Genomic DNA, 24527 nt, shown 5'->3' with positions numbered 1-24527 from the left:
ATTTTTTTTGAGGTGTTCTGCACAGACAAGGGACCAAAGGATTGCTTTTCACTCTGCTTGCTATACAGAGCACATTTTAGCGGGGGAAAAGGAGTGTTATTTTGAATAATTAAAAAAAAAAAAAAAAAACAACAAGCAAAACACAAAAACCACCCAACCCTCCTGAAGCAGTAGATGTGTAAAATTAATGTGTTTTTCAAAGTGTCAGTATAAGTGCTTCTAAATGTGTCCACTGTAACATACGCTGCCCACGCAGTTGCAGCATTTCCCAAGGAGTATGAGCAACACCGTCCTCTGCCGAGTGTGGTCAGAGCCACTGCCAGCTTCTAGAGAAATCCTGGGTGCAATAGTGTGCTTTTTGTAGCTAAACAAAGTCTCACTGAAACGACTGTCCAGTCCAATACCTTTGCAGGTAGCTACCTGTCCCAGAAGGAAGGACAGACACCCTGTGATGAGTTGGGAGACCGTCAGGCTGGGTGAGGGATGTGAGGAACATCTGGCAGTTCCAGCTGCCCCCGTGCTCAACTTAGTTGCTGCAATTCTTGGGATATCGCCTGCAAACAATTTCATGGAATATAAATTGCTGGAGACAGCCCAGGTTTACTTATTACATAGCTTTTTAGTTACACTTTTTAATTTTCAACAGCTTCTGGTCTACAGAGGTATCACTCTTTGTAATTTAAAATACTCGTAGTTCAAACTGTGGATTAGGAAGGGAGTGAAATTAAATTGCAACTTGACTTTTTGGGGGGAAAACTTCTATTCCTGCCTGTCCTCAGACTGGGGTGCAATTACAGTGTATGGGAGCTCAGAGTTTCATTTGCCACCTTTAATTGTCAGGCAGTCCGACGCATGCCTTTCCCCTCCTCTCAGACCTGTAATTTAGCTGCTGCTCTGCTGTGACACTTGACTCTGTTTTAATTACAATGATCGCTCAATCTGGAAAGCTGTTTCAGGGGGCTGGGTGTTTGGAGCCCTCTCCTCCTTGCAGGCTCTCCCCAGAGCCAGGGCTGCTCCCCAGAAGCAGTGTATCAGGCTGTGGTGGCCGTGTACCCAGGCAGGAGGGGTTTGCATCTCACAGGAGAAGCAGTGGAGGTTTCAAACCAGGATGAGATGACAGTAAAGCTGATCTGGGGTACAGAATAGAGCCCAGAGCCATTAACCAGCAGTTATCTACTTTCTAGTTTTGTGTAAAATCAGGTCTTATTTTATATATATATATATATACACATATATATATATATTTTCCTGTGTTGATTTGGGAAGATGTATTTTGCAAGGACCCCAAGCAGAGCTTGCCGGGATGTGCTGCCCGCCCCTCCATACCGTGCCTGCCCCATCCCACGCACGGCCCTCGCCCCAGCCTGCCCACACTGACTCACCCTCCGTGCCTTCCCACGCTGCGCTTTGCTGCCTCTTGCCTCTCTGTTCTGCCATTTTTTCCTCCCTTTTTTTTTTTTTTTTTTATAAGCAGTTAAAAATTGGAAACAATTTTTGTTGCTGTTCCCCTTAGCCGCCTGGGATGGCAGTGAGGCTCTTGCCACTGCGTGTGGGTTGGTCAAGATGTTGACCCGCTTGTGGATCTGTCCAGATGTTTCGGGAGATGGTGCTATGATCCCTGCGATCTCTAAAAATTTGGGGGCCCTTAGTACTTGGGGTCCCACAGCCCCCAAGTTCTGGCACCTCCCTTGGCATTCATGATGGTGAAGAAGGGCAGGTGCCTGCCAGGCTCAATGGCCGTGAGATTTGTGTCTGGTTTTAACCTGTAAAAAAGGGGTGTTGTGGAGTGTCACCTCACCCTGCTGGCTGTCATGGGGTGCAGTGTGAGGGGACATCTCCCGAGGGAGCAGGGGACAGGGCTGCTCCTGCTGTCTCCCCACTGGCGGTGGACCAGCTGCCATCAGTAACTGGGAAGGAACACAGAGCGTTTTTTCCTCTGTTCACTCACACAAATTATTTTCCATTAAAAAAAATATACTAATTTGGGTTTTTTCTTCTGTTTCAGAAAAACGTAAGCAAGTATTTATTTTATGCTGCTTCTGCTAAATGTCATAATTGCATAATTGTTGAAGCATTTGACTTTTAATGTTTTGAGAAAGTATTGATACCAAACCATCGCTGTCATCTCTTTTCCTGCATCTCCTGCTGGGGCTCCCCTGGAGCTGCCCTGCCCAGGAGCTGCAGAACGACCTGGTGGGGGCTTGGGGTTAGGGAAAAATATAAATGATTCCCATTTAAATGTTTATGATTGAAGGGAGCACTGAGATGAAGAACGGCTTAGCTTGCACTCCCCAGGGCTGTTATTGTTCAGCAAATATCCTTTACCGATATCCTTTGTACCAGCTGAGGAGCAGCTCCACATGCCTTGTGAGACCCTGTTTGGCCACAGTTTGCATTTACAGAGTGAATTTTTAATGTAAATAACTTTCTTATTTCCTCCCTACTTGATAATTGGTAGATGTTGGGGTATCGGTTATCCTGTGGATAACCCAGTTGGGTTTTTTCTTGCTGCTTGTCATGGTGGCAGTGGACTTGCACAAGGACGTGTTCCCTGTCATGAGCCTCCTGCTTTTCTTGGTCTCTTTTTTTTTTTTTTTTTTTTTAATTTTATTACAAGTCTCTTCTTTTGCTCAGAGCAGGTTGATGGAAGAAATGCTAGCCGTCAGTTCTTACAAATGAATTTCTATCTCAAGGTATTTCAGGTTAGCACGGGCTGATGGAGCCTGTAAGCCGTAGATGGGCCTGAGGATGCTTGAAGCTCTGCAGGGGGATGTCAGACATTTGTACTCCCACACTTCCACAGGGCCGTTGAAAATTGATTGCTCTGAAGCATCCAGGCTCCCCTTTGTATTTCTTCCAGGAGGGGAACAAAATATAAGGCTGTATGGATTCTTGAAAGGACGCCCACTTTTCTGGCAGCCGAGTTAGAAGTAAAGCTTATCTCCAAAGCAAGATAGGATGGCATAATTCAAGAAAACTCCAGCCTTTATGAATCGTAGTAATCAGTGTTTACATTTAATAGAGTTATAATTGTCTTGATTTGCTTCACTCCCAGTCGCTTAGCAGATGAGACATCGTGCTCCAGTGGCTGCTGCCGTGGAGCCTTCCCAGAGGGAATTCCTGCTTTCTGGGTATTAACGAACTAAAACTCAGACTTCTCCTTTCGGGAGATAATGTTTACTTGAAGCTTAGAAATTTCTGTGAGATAAGAAGTCATTATTTGCCTGTTTTTGTGTTGTTGGTTTTTTTTTATTATTCTCACTATTCGCAACATGCATCTTCGAAAGGTATGCTTTGGGAACCTCAGTGTTTCCAAAAAGAAACAGCACTCAAACCCTGTGCCAGTAATTATTCATATGAGAAAGAAGGGTGGTGTGTCCCATTAGGGAACTGCTTAGCAAAAGGCAGTTCCTGAAACACTACCCAGGTCCCCTGTGAGGGATTTAATACATCTATGAGCGATCATGGTCCTCGTCCAGATGGATGATAACTCTGTTTATCTCCTCATCAGGTCCTGGTACCCCAGACACCTTGAACTGGGACAGGCTGGTTGTCCCTGGGCAGGGGATGCGGTGTCAGCTGAGACCACATCTTATTTCCATATGACACCTGCTGGTAACAAAAAGGCATGGCTGCCCTTCAGAAACAAGGTCTGCTTTGTGGCTTTTTATTTTTTCCAAAAAGCATGCATCTCTTACTGCTTGCCCATACGGGGTTTCTCAGTGCTCCAAGCCAGTGTTCTCAGTACTCTGACTCATTCTGGCAGGTTGGAAAGCACTTGTCCAAGGCACTTACGTGTGCAGGACCTATCTCTCTAGATGCTAGATGGCTTCGATTCTGCAGAAAATGAGCTTTCAAGAAGAAAAAACCAAAAAAACCACACCAAAACAAACAAACAACAACAACAACCTCAAACTCTAAACTAATTAAACTTTAAATTTTTTCAGTGGCAACACAAACTGCTCTGAATGCGAACCAATGCAGCATAGCTTAATGGCATTACCATAAAGAAAGGTGAGTGCATTTTCACGTAGAAACAGACCACTTGAACATCGCCGAATTTTATTTTATGCTTTATCGTTTTGCTGTAAAGATGTTACTAGCTTTGTGCAACCTCTGTCCTCTATGTTACCTTAACTGCCTGCTGCATTTGGAGGAGGAAGGCAGCAGTGATGGAGAGCAGGGCAGGAGCCTGGAGACAAAAATCGGGTGAACTGCTGCGGTGCAGGAGGGACCTGTTCAGCCAAAGTGCTTGGAAGGCATCTGCAGAGCCTGGAAGGATGGTGCAGCTGCAAGGTGTATTTACACACTGTTTTTCTGCTCCAGTTGGAGAGTTGAGGCTGGAGTTGAGCAGGAATTACAGGCTGCCAGACCTGACCTGACAGCGGTGGGCACCTGGCTTTATGTTGGTCTGCGTTCGATGGAGGGGGGGGGAAAAAACTACTGGCTGGAAAAAAATATTCTGTGTACAATACTTGATCACGTTTGTGGTGAGGACTGCTCTCTGGCTATGGCCTCTCTCTGCTTATGCAAATCCCCCTCAGCTTATTCTTAAATCCAATATCGCCCAAGTGCACTGGCATTTTTCAAACATGGTCCTTAGAGCTGCAGAGGTTGCAAACCCTTGATTTGTAGTGTCGCTATATTCTTTGGCTGGCTGTTTAAGAAGAATATCATTCAACAAACAGTAGTTGAATGCATTCATGTCAAGTGAAATCATTCCTTTAAAAGGTTTAGTTGTCAGGTATTCATTAAAGCGGGTTTCACATCAAAATGATAGTCACTAATACAGTGAAAACATCTTTTACAGTTTTCAAGATTTTTATGTTGCATTGTATAAATGCCAAATCTCCAGTGGTACAGAAATGCCTTTGTGGACCTACACGGTAGATATGAAACTACATTTCTCTGGTGCCCTTCAGAAGAAAATGAATGTGGTATATCAGTGTGATAGGAGCAAGGATATTCCTGAAAGTCCTTCATGTAAATGGGGCACAATGAGCTGTAGCTGCAAATTCAGCACAGCATTCCCATCTCTTCTGCAAACCGTCTTCTACCTTGTAAACACTAACGCTGGAGTTTGCCTTTTATTATCTCTGTAAGGTGAAAATTACCATTCTAGCTGCTTTTTTTTTTTTTTTTTTAAGTAACTCAGATAAAAGGTAGCTCTGGCTTAAGAAATCGGAAGTCAGCAGCAATCTGGTCACTTCAAACTTGAGTTGTCTGGATGCTTTGGAGAATTTCACTCATCTGGGAGAATGCTAAACCAGCATTTAGTACAAACTGGTCCTTTTTTTGCTGGTCCCCAGGCTGGAGAAATCCAGCGGACGCTGCCAAGGGAACAATGGGAGAGGGCACCAAATTCAGGTTGACAGGAGCTGCAGTGTGCTCAGGCAGGTGCCTAAATCCAGATTGAGGCATCTCACTTCAGACCAGCTATTTCTGAAACTCCTGGCCCTGCTGTGTGAGTTGATGGTGTTTCAGTTGCAAAGAGCAGATGGTACTTGCTGGTGATCCAGGACAGCTTGTTTTTTGGGGGTGTTTTTTGAGTTGTTTTTTTTTTTCTTCCATTAGTGTCAAAAATAGATCAAATGCCAGCTGTAGCTCTTTTTGGGTCAGCGGAGGTGAAATCACAGAGTGATGTGCACAATATTGCAATGTGCAGCGGCAGGGAAAAATCAGGCCTTCCCTTCAGCAGTACAAAGTGCTCTAAAATGGCTTAAAATGCTATTTCTCACGTCTTTTTTTGCACAGCTCAATTCCTTCTGCATCTCACTCAGCAGTAAACGAAATCGTCTGATGCTATAAAAGTATGATTCCGCGTAGATGTAGCTTTCAGCGTGGTGCAATTCAGCAGTTTTGGGGCACTTACATAGTCCCTTCTCAACCCTGTGAGGCAGAGAACTCGCTTAATTTATTGCTGCTAAGCAGGATCTGGAAGAAGGAGCTGGGGCGCCCTCGTTTGCCATCCCAGCAAATCCAGTTTTAGAAGCTCTGGTGGGAAGGCTGCCAAGCTGATCCTCCTAAGAGCAGGCGGTGTAAAGAGGAATTTGCGAGTATTTTTTGTTTATTAGAAAACCAGAGGTGACTTTCGTTTCTCGGCTTACTGCTCATTTTACCTATTGCTGAAGTTGAGTTGTAATCTTAGTAAGAAACTAGAGAAAGGGGATGTAGTATCAGTAAGGATGAGCCTTTTTTGTTAGTTTAACTGGGTGCATAGCCTTTTTTTTTTTTTTTCCGACTGCAGAAAGCTATGATGCATAAAGAAGAGAGTTTGCACCATTTAAGGGAAAAAAAAAAAGTGTATGTGTAAGAAAGCTGGTCCGCAAGCACACCCTGCTGGTTTGTAGGGAGAGTGCAAAGAAAATAGATTTACGCTTTAGAAAAAGGCAGCTTACCTGTCTTTTTGTAATTTACATTAACTTCTTTCTTCCATGGTAATTCTCTCTTGGTTTTCAGTTCTGAAAAGGCGAGCAGCGATGCATGAGGTGCTAAGGAGGGATTTGCAGAAGAAAGGGAGGTTGCCTGATCAGGAGGATTCCCGCAGCGGATCCCAAAGCTTTTGCAAATCTCTGCCAGATCTGCATGACCACCAGAATGACATTATCACATGCGTAGCTGAAACAGCCAAGATGTAAAGCAAGTTACATGTGACACCTCTCCATGCCTTAGGAGAGATAAGCTACACTGCGAGCTTGACTGTCGTCGGGATTTTTCCACATGAGGAAAATTACCAGAACAGCAACAGAGAAAAAACTCTTCTTGGATTCTGCTCTGGAATCTCTCCCAGGTGCCTGTGTGATTATTGCCTCCATACAACTTTCCACCCACCCTCGCCCCTCCCCAAGAAAAAAATCAAGGAAATGATGCTCTCTTTATCCCTGAATAAAAAGTTTGCAGTGATTTGGAAATAGTTATTCCAGTTGTTTTCCACATGCAGACTGGCTGCTGGTAGCAGCATGACTGAATTACATGAGAGTAGTGTCTTCAAATAGTATCTGGCCTTCACAGGGCAAATATGAAGGCTGATATTTTAAAGAGTCGTAGGCGACCATTGGCCATGTCATTTGAAACACCGCAAGTGTGACCAATTCTGAAAAATTGCTATGTACCTGAAAATCAGGCTTTTTTAGAGATGTCAGGCCAGAGACACCCTTGTTTCTTGGTTATGGAGTGGCCTGCATTTTTCAAGACGCACACTTCAATTTTCACATATTTAGGAGTCATAAGACTGATGGAGAGAGAGTTGGCGGGGGAGGAAGGGAAATTCAAAGGCCCCCTTGTTTCTGGTGTGTGACCCCTGGGAGCACATCTGGGATCACATCTGTCTGAGCATCAGCACCTGCCAGGTTCTCTCCTTGTCTCCCCCCACCCATGATTTGAATAATCACAATAACCTGGTAGATGAATTCATTGGGGTGTTCTTGGTGTTGCCTGGTCATCACAGTGATGTGCCAGGGATACAGGAATGTGGAATATGGACCTCTTGCTGTGGGAAAGGGGATGGAGATGGAAGGAGAAGCTGCTCAGGAATGTCACTGAAGAGCAGGAGCCTCAGCTGGAGGTAAGCCACGGTCCTTTTGCCATTTATCCTCTCTGTATCCACCGTAAATAATGCTTGTGTGGGCTCCAAGTCTTCCTGACTTGTTGGAGAAAGAGGTGATATTACAAATTACAGCGCCTGATTCATTTCAGGGAAAGAAGAGCTTCAAGGAAAAATCATAATTAATATGATAGTTCAACCTTCATTTACCCTTTTCTCCAGTACCCCATGCTCATGTCTGTAACTGGTTTGGAAGTCCTCTTTTAGCCCCTTTCCCAGAAAGGGTAAGTGGCAAACCTTCGTTCTTGCAAGGGTGCGTTTGGATACTGCCTCCCAGGAACCATATCCCTTTCACATCTGTAACCCTTTTTTATCCCGTGAGGATGACTTTACCTTCATGAACAAACTGGTTTTCCATAAGCTCAGTTTGAGTCCTGCGGCCTGAGGTGCAATATCTGCTTATACCTGCAGGTTGTGCTTCTGGACAGCTTTTCTCATGAGCTCTAATTGCTCTCCTAGACCACTCCTGTAAAATAACACACTTTTTATCTTCTGGCAGATTATATTTGTCAGGGAAATTATTAATCACTTGCATTTGCTAGATTACCTTTGCATTTGTATCAACCTATAATGAGCTTATAATAAATCAGAGCGATGGTAAAATAACTGGCAAATATAGCAACAGCCTCAATAATCTATGCAGACATACGCTTGTGTGTATTTTACGATACTTTTACGTGATGCCAACAGTGTGCTAAGCACTTCAAAGCCTCGGAAGACAGATCTTTGCCCTGCAGCACTTGCAAAATAATAAACAGCCATTCAGGGGAAGGGCAGCAAGGAAGTGCCTAATATAGTTGGGATGTTTGAGCGGTACTGTTAGTGCTTGCATAGTTAACGTCCGTGGCATCAGGAAAATGCTGGGCTTGATACATTTTTCTAAGGTTGAGGGGGTTTTTTTGTCTGTTTGATGGAAGATCCCTGTCAGTGGCCACACCTGATAAAGTGCCAGTTCTCAAACTGTGAAATGCAGTGATAAGCCTGGCCTGATTTTGCTGTTGCAGCAGGGAAGGGCTATGCCTTGTGCTGCTAAATGGAGAAGTAACTTGGATATGGCAGGTGCAGGAGGAAAGAGGAGGATTGGCTCAGAACAATTTGAATTTAGTTAGAACAGCTTTTATTTTCTTTTGCTTAATGACTTTGCAGAAATGAGGGATATTTTTGTTTCTTCTACATATTGTATCCAGTTTGCATTGTTTTTACAGCATGTGGCTTGCTCAGTTCTCCTTCTCTCACACAGACACAAAAATGTTATTTTGGATTAAGCCGTCACTGTGGTATGCGTGGCGGTGCTACTTAAGGAAGCAAACAAGAAAATAAAGTGCACCAAAATTCTTCTCCTTGCACTACAGTCAAAAATATTTTTGTTGTCCTCTGGTAGCGTTTATGATCTCCTGACCTTTGTTTTGATTGCTGCAATAGCATTTGCAAGATAACCCTTGAAAGCAAAGGGAGGTATTGCACACCCTGCCTGGTAGACAAGCTTCCTGTCACACAGTAGCCCCGGCTGTTACCTCCAGTGAAGCGCAGGCTGATGTACAGATACCTTTGATTATCATGAGATTAATTTTGGGTGGAGTGGCAATCTGGGCACCCATTCAGCTGGGCTGATGTGCTGGTGCTGCTGCCAAGCGCCTGGAGCAGCCCAGCTCTGCTGACGGCCCCCGCGCCGCTCAGCTCTTCTGCCGGGGAGAAAAAGAGATCACAGGACTCGGGAGGGAGAGTCTGTGATCTGCTGGTTTTGCAAAATGCTCAGCAGTGTCCCTTCAAAAAGGAAACAACGCTTAGTAAGGTGATGTTACACCAGGCAGGTAACAAAGCGGGCAGCAGCTGCAAGCTGACAAATTTCAGCTTGTCCTTTCAGCTAACGTGATTTTTTTTTTTTTTCTTCCCATGACGTTATTCCAACTGAATGCTCTTGGGGTTTGAGAAACCACCACATAACTAGTGGCATTTCAGCTTTGGAAGTGAGTCATCCCCAAGCTCACACAATGACTTGCAGAGCAGGGTGACCTGCATTTGTCGCTCCAGCCGTCAACCTTCAAGCAGCCTGATGGCAGGCGTATAGAAAGATCAGTGGGGATACTGCTACTAATTTACAAATAAATGATAAATTCTGTTATTTTGCTATCCCAAAGTAATTGCTGTTGTTTACGTAGAGAAGGCTGAAGGCTAAAAACACTCTTGGCTGCTGGCTGGCTATCCTGTCTGCTGCAGATTGTCATCTTCTCTGTCACTTTGCTTCAACACTTCACTGAATCTGTGCCCAAAACTGGATCTGGACAACAGGTTTTCTTTAAGAAAAGCACATTTTTTTTAGGCAAATGTTTAATACACTTTACACAGCAATGAGGTATTAATTGTTAACACTTCGTGGGTTGTGATGGTTGACACAATAACTTTACTTGGGGCATCACAATCATGTGCAGAGCTAAGTACAAACTCACATCTCTGCAGCTCCTTTGAAAATTTAGGAATTGAGAGATTTGGGCTGAGCCTTACTAGTTCAAGCATGAACATGGTCAGGCTTAAACATTAAATTTAAGTGTTGTATAAATATATATGTACCCACTGTCTGAATACTCTTCTGTCCCTTCCTTTTGCTTCTCAGGATTGCTCCAGCAGTTATTGAAGCGCTTGTCATCTTCACATCACTTTGCAGTCCATGGGTTTGAGACAAGGGTTGCCTTTGGCTAAGGGCTCAAAAGGGAGTTAGTTGGGCTGGTGTGTGCATTATTACAGATTCTCTGGTGCCTTTGTGAGATGGCTCTGGGGAGCGATGAGTAAGGGCCCAGCCCAGTAACACAAGTCATTGCATTGTTTTACAGGGTTTTCTCTATTTTCTGTTGTGTTTCTGTGACTCAAATGCCCAGGGATCAGGGACGAGGGGCAGAGCTATGTCGAGTTAAGCGCTGTTCCAATATGTGATAAAAGAGACAAGCGCTGAAGAGTTTGCAATCTATTGTTGGTGGCAAAGCTAGTGGTACAAACGTTACACATTCTCTGCACTGATTGTTTTTGGGGGATGGGGTGATTTTGTTTTTTTTTTAAATGATGAAGTCAGCTGGCATTTAGTAAAGGCAAAAAAAGAGAAATTCTGTTTTCTTCTTTCCGTTTTGACACTGGTACAATGGATACTAGAGCGCAGGTCTATTTTTGCAATGAAGACTAAAGACTGAGGGAATAGTTAAGCCCAGCTGAGCCTGGAGCTTTGCCTTATAAGGGAACTGTCAGAAAGTGTATTTCTGTGGTGATCCTCCCCTCAGCAGAGAAATCCATAACACAACGCGGGGATGTGTCAGAGAGGAGGTTGCAGGGATGGCCAGAAAAACAACGCTCCTTTAAATAACTTTGCAAAACCTCAGTGTGAAGGAGGCCCGTGGCTTCCTTCTGAAGAGCAGGGTGTGCAGGCAGGCCAGAAAAATATCTGAGTTTCCCCGAACAGGAGCCTCCTTTGTGACAGCCCGTGTAGTCTCTACTGCAGATGGGTGCTTCAGCTGCCTTCTCCTCAGCTGGAGCTATAAACACCTTCTGGGCTACCAGGCACTTTCAGCTGGATGGAGAGAGCTCCTGCCCCCAGTTTAGGAAACGTTCCTGCCTGTAGCTCCTGGTTGTCACCCCATCCCCCAGTCCCTGCTGTTCTCTCCAGCTCCTGGGGCAGATCGTTCACACTGCGGTCTGCAAGAGCCTCGTCCATCTGCAGACATGCCTGAGCATCCCACTGGTTTTGAGAGGGGAAGCTGGGCTGATAGGTCCTCTTCTTGTACCACACATCCCTGCCCGAGTGAATGTGGTGGTAGAGAGACAGCAAAGATGCTTTGCAAAGACTGCTGGCTCAGCAATGAAAGTAATACTTTTTTTTTTAATTGAAAGGGTAAGTGGTTATGAAATGTTCCTGAAACCTTAATGTAAATAGACATCGACAGCAGCAGTTCTGTTTCAAGCATAATCAATTTAAATAGATCTGCTCGTGTCTGTCAGGCAGCCGTGTGACTCCCCTGGGTTTTGGTGTCTCGGCTACAAGGCAGCGGTTGCAGAGGATTTGCTGGGATGGAGCGGGATGAAATGCAGCCTCGATAGGAGACTATAAGGTGGTCTTTGTGTGGAAGGCAGCTTCCCAAAGCAGAGCATTGCAGCAACACTCCAGCTCCCGGCTCTTATTGCGCTTCCTCTAGTGCTGCGTTGCAGGTCAGTAAAACGTGCAGACAGTCAGAAAGCGAATTTGCAAATGAGCAGATGTGGGGAAATTCCCTTGCTCATTTTAGAAAAGAAGGGCCAAAATTGAGAAACTACCACCAGCTTGCCGTGTGCAGACTGTCACCCTGCAGAAGAGCTTCACCTGATCTTACCTGGTGTTGAGCCCAGCTTCGAAGACCACAGCACAGGGCAGAGACCTCCACCACTTTGGGAATTCAGCTTTGGAGTTAAATGCATCCTCACTGAAGGGAAAAGGTCCCTCTGAGGAAGGTTATGATTTTTGGGGGAGCAGGTTCAGCTCCAGAATACACCTTGAAGGCAAGTGTGAAATATGTGAAACCTGCTTGTGAGAGCACTTACGTACTATCCACTGCTGTTACTGGGTATGGGTGATGTTACTCCGTCACATAGCCATAAAGCTGGGATAATTCTTGGGTGGCAATGACAAAAAGCTGGCGTTATTAAATGAAAGCTACAGCTCCCCTCACTAAAGGAGCAACAGTATAAAATGGTAAAAAAAAAAAAAAATCTGTCTATATACATACTGCTGTGCATGGAAAAACTTTATTTGTGCAGAAACATCTGATATTCAAGAGCTCAATCAGGTGTGATGGATTAGCCTAAAGTTGCACTTGAAGAGCAGTCTTCAGAAGCACAAGGACGTTTCCCCATGTTAAATACGTACGCACGTAAGTGGTTCTGTAGAGGTCTGAAACATCCCCCATTGAGCACAGGTGCAGGAACTTTGCACCTTATCGAAAACTCTTCACAGGTTTTAGCAAAACCTAAGCCCTAGGAATAATCAGGAATAATAAATCCCTTTTCTCAACATTGTTTCTATTAATGCTGTAAAAATTCATATTTAAATTAAATCAATCCCTATTTTATCCTCATCAGTACTTAGTGCAGTGTCCTTTCTCCCAGTGGGATGACTTCACTGTGTGCCGGTGTTTAACCTCCTGCGTGGGAACAAGCCCCACCAGAACCTGTCAGATCTAGACACACGATGAGGTACCTGACCCTCAGGGAAGTTAAACCTGTACACTTCCATCTCAGGCTGAGTTAATAATTGATCTTCCTCAGATGTAAGCTACATGCTTCTGAGAAAATAAAAACAAACATAAATTCCTGCCCCGAACAAATGTCCCTGTGTCTGAACATGGACTGCTAATGAGTAACTTTAGCACAGAGTTTGGGAAACAGCTTTTGTATGAGCCTTGGCTAAACTCTCGGCTTTGCCTCTGGAAAGTATTTGCAGTGTCTAGAAAAAATATTATCGAGCATCTTTTTTCTGACTTGTGATTTTTTTGTATGTGCTTTTCCTAACCACTCTTCTGCACCTGGTGTCTACCCCTAAATGCATAATGTGACTTTTTGGAGTGGACGTAGTTGTACAGATGTGCTGTTCCAGGTGTATGGTATGACTTGCCTTTGACTCTAACCTGATGGTGAGGATGGTCAAAAGCAGCTGTTGAGGTCCCGCTGGTCCAGAAGCCTCGTGGCTCAGCATCTCTCGTGGCTCAGCACAGCCTTTGTAGACATGTGTCACCTCTGTGATGGTACGGAGCAGCCTTGGCGTTTCACAGCGCTTTATCTACTATTATGGGATATGATAGCTTTTAGCTACAAGTTGAAATGTATGATACATTTTCTCTCATCGCAGATGAAAAATGCCAGCTGTTCCTGAGCTGGTCGTCATCAGAATTTAATGCTGTGGAAAACCAATGCCTTACTTTTTTTTCTGTCAGGGTAAGATTGCTCGCTCTGCTCATAATGAAAAAAATTGGTTTTGAGTGCGCATCTTAAACATTTATCTGTATGGTCACCAGACTGCTCAGCCACCATGGCCATCCATTTTTGCATCTGGAAAGATGTACCGTGTTACTGTATTCTCGTTATAGCTGCCTGCCTATTAACATAATCCTTTTGTTGCCATTACATTGACAAATTACACACAGTAATTTTAGCGAGGCAGTTTTTCTTCCAGACGTGGCATTTGCTCCTCCAGGTCAACTGGCAGTGCCTGTCAGGAAAGGATGGAGTTGTGCCTGGCAAGCTGGGGGGACTTCTATCTCACCTCCCTTCTGCTTCTTTCACCTGTTGGTTCCATGTCCTTGCTTCCGAAGCAGCACATGTTCACTCTGCTGTATGCATTTTTTTCATGTATAAGTTTAGCCAAAATTCAGGGGGCTCAGGCCTGACTTCAGTTTGAGGACTGTAATTTTCACATGTACTTGCATGGCTGCTTCTTCTGTTGTTTTCTTCTCCCCTTGCCCACAAGCCCCTCTGCTCCATCTCCTGCCAGAAGATCTACTGCATCCAAGCTTTCTGTCGGCCTTTCTTTGTGATTAACGCACCCTGTTGCTTTGATGCACGTCTTCAGCTGTGGCTTCAGCTCCTGTACCTGCCAGCCTGAGCAGAAACGGTGGTTTTGCAGGAGAACAGTGGCTTTGACTGAGCACCCATTTGACAGAGTGCCAGTGATGTCTCCAGGGCTCGGAATATCTGGTTCAGGAGTAAATTCAGACGGTATCGTGGTACAGACAGTGAACAAAATCTGCATTACCTGCTGAGCCTGATTCCACAGAGCTGCGGAGACCAAGTATCTACCCCAGTGGTTCATGAATATGTCTCTTGTTTCGGTTTGGATAAGATCTGCGCCTGTTCTGGTATTTAAGCAGGGACTTCAGAGAATGTAGGTCGCTTAGTTGACCTGGGCTGTAAACCTTTATTTTTGGTGCAGGTAGGTGTATTTTGGCTGTGTCGATACAGACTCCTCCATCTAGACAGCTCTGAAAGTAAAGTTTGTGGTATGAATCTTGTCCGGTGCTGCCCCTCTAGGAGGTGATGACAACCAGCAAGATGGCCAAGTTGCCGTACGTGTGTCTTCTGCTGGCTTTACCACCTCGTATGTGCTGTAAAGCAGCACCAACTCTGGGCAGCAAGAAGGAACCTCCCTCGATGCTGCCAAAGCCCACGAGTTATGCCGGACAGATGCGGTATCAGGGGATGACTCACGGGATGATATGTCAGCTATGTGACCTTCTGAGCTGGGGCCTGGAGCCAGCTGGAGAGCAGGGACTTGCTCGCTCAAGATAACTCATGCTTTGTTATTGTTGTGCAGCCTTCTCAGCGCCGTGGCTGATGCTGCCTGCGTGTCCCAAAGTAGCCAATGAAGCACTTGATTGCTGGTACTCCTCTCAGTAGGGCTTGAATAGCGAAATAATCACGTGGGTGGTTTTTTTGCCTCCAGATGAACAAAAAAGGACACCTTCCACTTGCAGTGTGTCAGAGCTCTGGGGACGACTTAGCATATCCAAAAACGCAAGTGGTTAGTAACACCATCCATATTACTGCAAATGCTCTCCAGACACAAGACATTGCATGTGTGATGCTATGGCTACAGTATTACAGCCTCTTTTTTCACGCACCTTTGCTGGGGCCGGGGAAGCTTGCTTGGTGCAGTTGCGGCACTATCGGACTGTGGAAAGCCCTCACTTCATTTATCTTCAGCTCCTTGTAAGTGCTGACAGCTGCAGAAGGTGGCTGTGAGGGCCATCGTGGTACTCTTTCCTGGCGGCACCTAGGAAGGATGTTTTTGTGGTGAGGAGGAGCCAGGCGCAGGTGTACAGACCCTGGCCGTGCACACCTGAGAACACTGAGGGGAAGCCGAGTATGGGTCTGTCTTAATCCTTAGGGCTTAGAGCCAAATAGCTGCACGCGTTGGTCCTGTGCAGAATCACGGAGTGGCTGGGGTTGGAAGGGACCTCTGGAGATCGTCCAGTCCAACCCACCCGCTAAAGCAGGTTCACCAGAGCAGATCGCACAGGAAGGTGTCCAGGCGGGTTTGAATGTCTCCAGAGAAGGAGACTCCACAACCTCTCTGGGCAGCCTGTTCCAGGGCGCTGTCACCCTCAAAGTGAAGAAGTTTCTCCTCATGTTCAGGTGGAACCTCCTGTGCTTCAGTCTGTGCCTGTTGCCCATCATCCTATCGCTGGGCACCACTGAAAGAGTCTGGTCCATCCTCTTGACACCCACCCTTGCGGTATTTATCAGCATAAATAAGGTCCCCTCTCAGCCTTCTCCTCTCCAGGCTGAGGACTAAAGGCAGGAAGGCTGCCCAGAAGTGTGGTAAAGGAGCAGTAACTCTCATTTCAAGTGCTTGGGTATCTCATGTCTGGTGTAACTGCCTGAGCCACACTCCTGTATCCTCCCTGCGTCCAACGAACACCGCCAGGAACCTCCAGGGAATCCTTCCCGCAGACTTGGAGAAGGGACCCAGTTGTGCAACATGGGGTTTGCACTCTACTGTGGCTTCCACACAGGACTGGGACAGCATCTGTGCTCTCCCTGAGCTAATCGTCAAGTATGCCAGCGGGGCTGGGGCAGCCAGCCCTCATGGGGGTGTCCCCGACAGTGGAAAATGAATTAAAGGGCCACCGAAGCCCCACTTTTCAGGGATGAGCAGCGACCGCAGGACTTGCCAGGCTCTGGCTTACAGCTGCTTCCAATAATTCCCATGTCCTGGGTAACGTTGTGCATTTCCTTCCAGATTTCACTTGCCTGGGAATGCAGCAACATCTGCTCCTCCAGATTTTGTGAAAGACGAGCTTCCTCGTGGCAGAAAAGTGTATTTTCTTTCTCCCCCCCATTGTTGCTTTAAGTGAGGTTTAGCTCTGAAAGACTGTACATTTGTGTTTGGCTATTTGCTAAACTTTCTGCTTCTGCCTTCTCGTTACACCACCCCCAGCTCTGAAATTATGTTGGGGGCAGCACGCCGAGCCCTGACGGCCGCATCCGAGCCAGGAGCGGAGCTCCCGTGCGCTGCCTCGTGCCGCACAAAAGCAGAACAGATCGGCACCGCCGCTAAAATGTACCCCTGTGGTAGCCAAGTCTGCTGAGGAGGCATAATATGCTCTGGAAAAAAACCTTGCAAAGGTGTGTTCAGTCTGCTGCACAAATACGAGTGAAAACTGAAAAGGTTCACAAGAGTGAGACTAAACAGATAATTTGCTTAGTAAAAAATACCTCTTTAAAAGGTCACTCTTCTGTGTAACCTTCCACTCAGATTTTTTTTTTTTTTTTAGTAGAATATGACAGTTAATCTCTATAGGATCACTTATGGAACATAGATCATAGGGGTTTTTTGCAGAAAACTAAAAGTAATTATCTTTATTAAAAATGCTATGTACGTCATGGTTACCAGTAACATCATTCCTCATTGCTTTTCTCTTCACTGTATTATTACATGGCAAATATAATTTTCTCCTCTCTTTAGGATTATATGGTCACTCTTCCTCTTTAGGGAGGATGAGTGACACAGTTAAGAATAATTTTATTCTCGTGTAGCCCAGTACTAAAGAATTCCAACCCCGCAGCTCTCCTCCTGTCTTCAGCGGGAGCCTCGCACCTCCAACAGCTTCCCAACACCTCTGAGGAAGGCGTTTCTACAAACGAGCCCTCTCTTCGGGAATCATGTCGCCTTTTAACAGAGCCGCCTAAGCCTTTGCACACAGGCAAGTTGTGACCCCATGGACGGGCTGATTCCTGGGACATCCCTTTCTGTGGGAGCAGACATCCCTCTGCTCGGAGGTAATGAGTAACAGGCTGCCAGGCCCTTTGGAAATAATCTTCTCCATCCATCTGCAGCTCCGATCCGAAAGCCTCCGAGAGTTGAAGGTTAAGCAGTTCGGGTTCCAGCTGGAATAAGCAGGCTGAGGTTATAAACTCTGAAATATGCACTCAAAGGTTGCATCTGTAACTTTTTGCAGCACAGCTGCCTGTTACCCGTGCCCTTGAACTCGGAAGGCCTGCAGGTAACGGAGGTACAGAGAAACTAGTTTTGTCCTGCTCGGGGCAAGCTGAAGCCAGCCTGCTCTGCTGCCACCGCTCGTTTTGGAGTGCAAAATTCCCAGCATTGAGTTTCACCAGCTCTCAGTAGGCTCAGGACTGTCCCTCTGGGGGATGGCAACCTGGTGACCATGCTGCTTCTACTTGTCATCTCATGTGTGCGATGCTTTCCCGATTTTGGGGGTTTTGTTGGGGTTGGTTTTTTGGTTTTGTTTTTTTTTTTTTCAGATGCAAGTCTCAATGTGCCAAAAAATGTTGCCTAAACATCAGAAATGTAGAAGGAACAGAAATGAGCAGGTGAGAAAGCTCAGCTGTAGCTCAATTAAAGGTGCTCATTCTTTTTCTCCTCCCTGTAATGTTTTAAAGATGGTGTTGGAGCCAGTTGTATTCAATCTGTTCAGGGATGCAAAAAGCCTGCTAGCAGTCTTCTTTTAGAAGTACTATGAGGGAAGAGCACAATTCCTTGTGTGTTTTTCCAAACAATGGCTTAAGCTGCTGGTAATCCTGAGCGGAGCTGGATGCCGCTCGGCTGGGCTGCACCGAGCACCCAGAACCGGGCCAAATCCTCAAGAAAGGATCAGCAGCGTCCCACTGAACGCATCCCTCAGCTTTTCCTTAAGTACAGGGTCATCCTACGGATGCATCGACTCATCAACTTCCTAAATTGTATAGTTTTTCTTATGCAAATTGATATTGTGATGTAAATTAATCCCATCCCTGCTAGCTGTTAAAATAAGGGGCATAATCTTTATGTTCAGGATGTTTGTAGAAGATTATTACTCACTAGCACGTGGATTTTGATTATTTCCAGTTCTAGAAATCATTAACGACTAAGTAGTTTAAGAATCATTAACAGCTGAGTGGTTTAAGAATTACTTTTTATTTCAAAGGCTAAAATTTATTTGGCTTTACACCAAGGTAGATTAAGTGAGCCACACTGAACTGTTATTATCTATCTCTTCAGTCGTACTGCTGTGTAAAGAGGCAATACATTCTACTGCTTGTGCTTTTTCAACTCTGAAATTCACCTTTAATATCAGCAAAATATGTTGACATATCAAACAATGTAACTAATAGGTAAAGCAGAACAAAATTAGTCACTATTTAAACTATTTTTTTTAGATCATGCTTTCTCTATTGAAGCATATCAATCAAAAGACAAAGAGATACAACTTAGAAGGTTAACCTGATAACCTGGATAACCAGAGGAAAAACTCACAGAAATGTACAAGGTGAGATAAACTCCAGAAAAGAACTGCATCAGAATACACATAATGAAAGTGCAAGAAATAAAACATTTAACTTCTTAATTAAACTAATGACTAATAGGAAGACACATGTCCTGTATTGAGACCTTGTAATTCTGCCACAGACATGATGCAGTAAGTCAAAGCTGGAGAGGAAACAGAAAGGTGGCTGGATGATGTTTTTCCTAACCATAGATACATGAATAATTACATGTGTCTGTTCTGCCTGCCTTGTGGCCCAAAATACTTGACATAGTTCATTTTTCATTTGTTGTCTTAACGCCCTGTTAGCCCAAAATATTCTCCTGACACAGCCTGGTTCTGGTCTCGTTGCTCATCTGTACCACCGCTCTTCTGACCTTGTTTTAGCAGAGCTGATCCTCAAGTGTCTAATGAGATTTTAGTCTAGCGTATCATATATAGCAAAGAGCCTCAAGACAAAAAAAAAAAATCGTATCAAAGGGCCTACTGGTATGCTTTATTAGATTTGTTCTCAAATTGGGCACATGATGTCTTGGATGATTACTGCAGGGTATTACCAGGTTACTTCATGTGCGAGTATGTGACAGAATAAGGGATGTCCTAGTAATTCCAGAACTGCTTATATTTCCTCCCCAAATCAATCTAACCATATTATCTGGACAGGCAACTGTTTTGGCTTCATGCTTTATTATAAGGATATCTCATTGCCTGAAGCTCCGTTTGTTGATCAAGCAATCAGATGAAACTTTATCTAAATATTCAAAATATCCAAGCACTTGGTCATTGTTTAAAAATTGCCTGTGACAGGAAGGCTGTGAAGTCCATTGTCTAATAACATCCCTTTCCTGTGGTACAAGGTCAAGAATACAGAGAGAAACAGAATTATCAAAATTTCTTGGCTACTGCTCTTACTTTGAGCCATCTTAAGGCATGTCTAATTTGAAGACATGTTTCAGGGACTTCTTATGTGAAAATCCTCTCTCTCAAAGAGGAGAATCATCACTCATCAATTTTCAGGCCAGGTTGTCTTGCTCACACAGTTTACAGTGTTACCCAATTTGATAGTTGTCTCAGAACAACTGTGAGGGGGTGATAAGCCACGGCATGTGCATGGGAATGAGTGACTTCGCCACCAGAGATCACGTCGTGTTAGAAATGCTCCAAATTTCAACAGCGCGACCCAGTCAGTCAAGGCAGAAGCCCACATAATTGGGTCTAATACTGCTATGGAAACTACGCTGAGGGCTAAAAATACTATTTAAAAAGTAGAGATTCTGTTCTTGTGTGTTTTTCCATCGACTTGCTTCAGCGAGAGTTGTTTCAAGCCATGTCTGAAAAGACAGAGGATTATGAAGCAGTTAAGGATAACATAAAAATGTTCCATGACAGCAGTTAACTCTAAAGAAACACAAATTATGCTCTTTCACAAATGTTTCAAATGCGCCAAAAATACCTTGTAAGAATTTTGAATGTTTGCCTTCTTGGAAGTTAGGATGAACATACAGACATTTAGGCACTAAACTAGATATTAGCAAAAATACATGCTTAATCCTGCCTGATTTACAACCTTGATTGATCCATTTTTTTAATCTTTGAATTCAGTTCTGCAAATCTTCAGTTCCCACTGGCCTAGTGTTGTGGAACTGTTTGAAAGTTCTTGTCTAAATATTAAATGCCCTTGGAGTGTGATGGTACATCGTGTGCTGCTGGTCGCATGTCTGCAGTAACCAGCAACATGTTGACTCATCCACTGGTACCTGGAGTATCTGCTTTGCTGTGCTCCCTCGCCTCCTTCCTCTCGCCTCCTTAAGGAGGTTAAGTGTTTATAGAGAGAGAATTGGATAGAAAAAGAAAAAAAAATCTGCCTTCAAGGTTTACATCCTTCAAGAATTAAAAAAACAGTGAACGTTTTCGCGTTAGTCTTTATGGGACTGTTTTTAAGTCAACAGGAGACTTACGGAGACTTGCAAATTGTGGTGGCTGCAATGGAAGGCTGAGTCTAAATCACCTCATGTGTCCGTTCCTCTTCCCTTGGTGCGGCAAAAGGAATGAGAAGGTGCCAAAAATGTCAGGGCAGAAAGAACTGTGTGGTTTCACTGATTAGCTTACCATTTCAGAAGTGTTGGCGTTTGGTTGGTGCTGGCATTATTCTCTGCACTTGATCAGAGTGGTTTCTGTGTCTTCCAGAGGAGCCTTCTGGAGGCTGGAGACTTTTAAACTATTTGGATTATCACTTTATGATGAGATGGTTTCTATTAGAGTCTGAGTGCTTGTTTTGCTTGCTTAACTTTATCATTTTGTTTTGTTTTCCTCCAGGATGGGGAGCCATGCTCCTAAGCCTGGGTGCCCTTGTAGGCTTAAGCTTCTACGCAACTGAAATTTCAACCTCAATTTGTAAAAGGGTAAAACCAGATGTGTGAGAGAGGGTTTTTTCCTACATGTGGCCATTAAATGGGACTAATTGGTGTGTCTTTGCCTGAAAAACTGCACCTCCCCAAGCGCCTTTCCGTAAGGTGCTGGAACCAGGTGTGGAGGCAGGGCACTATCATCTCCATCACTTCAGGGCTGGGATGGCACGGGCAGATGTTACCGCTCAGCCAGCAATCGTCCAGCACTGTGTAGCTTTGTTCACGTCCAACCAGCTGGTGCTTAGCCTAAGTGCTCTGACCTTTGCTTAAACGCAGGCGGCGATTTTACGCGTCCATGCTCAGAAGCAGCGAGATGTGATTTCACGGGCTCGGCGCAGACACCTGGGATACAACGGAGCAGCAAGGTGATGCCGTCACTCGTTGCTGTTTTCCAGCATGAGATTACCAAGGCTAATATTTGAGGATGGGGAACATGAGCAGATGATGCAATTTGCTCCTGCTCCCTGGCCTGCTGGAGCAGCAAAACCTGGACTGCAGTTTGGCAGGTGTCATCAGAATTAAGTGTTAAATCGGGTTGCGGGTGGAATGCATGGGGTTCGTGACACTGTGATTGAGGTAAATTATAGCGCAAATAATACGCAATGTGCTGGATGAAGCAGGAGATACTTCTGCAGTAGGTAAGATGTGGCTTCTGAAGGTGAATGCATAAAGAATTTTGCTTCTGAAAAACGCTATAACCAATAATGTGCAAGAGGAACAATGGCACTGTCTCACTGGTGAAGATGAATGGAAACACATTAACAAATAGAGTAATAAGGAAAAATATTGACTAACAGACTGAACAATTAAGACCATAGTTCCAAAATTGCAATGCAAGTTGTCCATGTAGTTGTGAAAGAAGTTTTGTTCCCCATTTGTCTGGTAACGTGGACACACCATATGAATGCAGAAGAATCAAGGTTACCGGTAGGTCAAATTCTAACATTAAAGCTAGAGTCACTTTATTATTTGGGCATATAGAATACACATATCCAGGTAGTTTCCCTTTGGAAGTTATAGACAGAAAAGACCTACCAATTGATGGTTTTAGCGCATAATTAGAGTATAATTGTACTCCATAGAACATAAATGCATTGTTCATATGTGTTTTAAAAAAATCTAGTTCCTTTTATCTCCCCTTTAATGCTCATCTCTCTTCATAATTTAATTTCAAGGCAGCGAATAAAGGAGGTCACCACTGAGAAGCAAACCCTGGGGTAAGGAAGTGCAAGACAGCCCATCCATGCCAAGAGTGGGGAATAAACTTTGTCTTCTGAGACTCTGCTCCGGTGCAGATTTTCAGTGGCAGACAATCTTCCCCAATACTCAAGTTAGGAGATAAGTGAAAAGAAAAGCATTTTAAGTATTATCATTTTGCAGAGATTTGGGTTTGTTATTTTAATCATCATCTTTTCTGTTTATTCAAAATCAAATGGCAATTCTACGGCTTTTATGCATTTTAAAAAATTTTTATCCGTTGACCTTGTGTCAGCCTTCGCAGGTCAGCCTCAATAAACCTACTTCTATGATTTGCTTACTCTGCCATGTGTACACTAAAAAACATAATGTATTGTCTTTTAGTTATTCTAGGAATGTCCCAGGCCCTTGTAGTCTCTTTTCATGCCAGTCTCAGCAACTCTTCCAAATATTTTTCTTGCTTTCCTTTGAGTTACATCCTCACTGCCCATATTCACCTGGAATGAAAGTGATGAGAAACGAGTTATGGTCTCACTCATGTGCTATATGAGGGAGATGATTTAGAATTTTTGCTATTGTTTGTCGCTTGAGGTTACTCCCTCAACTATTACCTTCCAGGTAAATTATTCCTCTGAATATTTTCATCCTCATTGGATTTCTGAGGTACTACACCCAAATATTTTAACCTTCATTTTCTTAGATTAAATAGTAATTTTATTTACTGGTTATGCTTCTATGCTCAGAGGAGGCTGTTCTGTATCCTCTGTACAATCCAACTGGGAATGTTTCTTGTGGCTGAGCACCTTTCATTTGAATCGATATCAGAATGTTACCCAAATGTGCAGCAAGTTAGCCTCACAAAAGAAAAAAAATATACTTTTAGGAATTGCTGCTACTTGAATAGAGTCAAAACTGCAGTTTCTGGTCCTCAGTTCTCTTACCCAGCAACAAATGAAATGGAGCCAACATAACCATTTTAAATAGCAAAGTAAACAGCTCATGTTGTAGCCAAGATAATCCTTAATTTTGGCTGCTTATCTGTGATCTGCCCTGCCGATCTGATGGGAGGATTTAACCTTCCTGAAAGCTGTTATCAGTGCGTGTGCTTGAACTGGGAAGACCTCTTTCCACCTGCTTTTCAGAGCCCTTCCTCCTCGCAGATTAACGCTGCTATGCCCCTTTTAGAAAGAAAAAACTCTGAAATGTGGATTATTTTTAGAGGGTTACATTAGGAATATTTTGCTACAATACAGCTTAAGGGAAATACTTAATAATGCCTCTTTAAAAGATCCACTTTTTTTTTTTTTGGTCTTTACTGAAGAACCATGTCATCTTAAATTACCTCTTTTTGTCTTACAAAAATACACATATAGTTGTGGAAATTAAAAAGAGAATTATTGGCTTATGGTTGTGTAACCAACTCAAAATAAAAGCTATAGGGAATTTTAATTTCAAATCTCTTTGCACTCTGTTGGAAACCATTTCTGTAATTTTCTGTTTCTCTCGGAATGCTGTGTGAACACAGTACAGTGGAGCAGATGGCCTGGCTTGTATTTCCAAAGAGATGAGCAATATGATTGTGCTCAGGAGACAAGTCTAAAGGAGGTTTCACTGAGGTATGGGGAAAGCCTGGTCTAACACCTGGATCAAAACAAAAATCAGAGTCAGTTTAACACATTTAATGTATAACACTTTCCACAAGCAAATGGATGCATTTCTGATGTTATCTTTACTATGTTTTTCATGGCTTATTTTAAAAGTTAAAAAAAATCCATCTTTAAATTAAAGAGTCTCTAGCATACCTGCGCCTTTGGGAAAGAATCACTGGGTGAAACTACTTAGGCTTAGTCATAGTAGGAGCGATGGCCTGAAATATGCAGCAAAAGTTCTCAGAATAGGGAATGAGTCACTACTGCCCTTGAACTTTGTGAATCTGAAACTATATTTGTCATTTTGCATTGTTTCTGAGCTGTGTGTTTGCAGTTCCACACACAGAACAACTTGCCTTTTCTGCCCACAGGAGCTAAAACACACACAAGGGAC

Source organism: Caloenas nicobarica, chromosome 6, assembly GCF_036013445.1.
Source record: "Caloenas nicobarica isolate bCalNic1 chromosome 6, bCalNic1.hap1, whole genome shotgun sequence".
Lineage (NCBI taxonomy): Eukaryota > Metazoa > Chordata > Aves > Columbiformes > Columbidae > Caloenas > Caloenas nicobarica.
Note: the sequence above shows the minus strand (reverse complement) of the source record.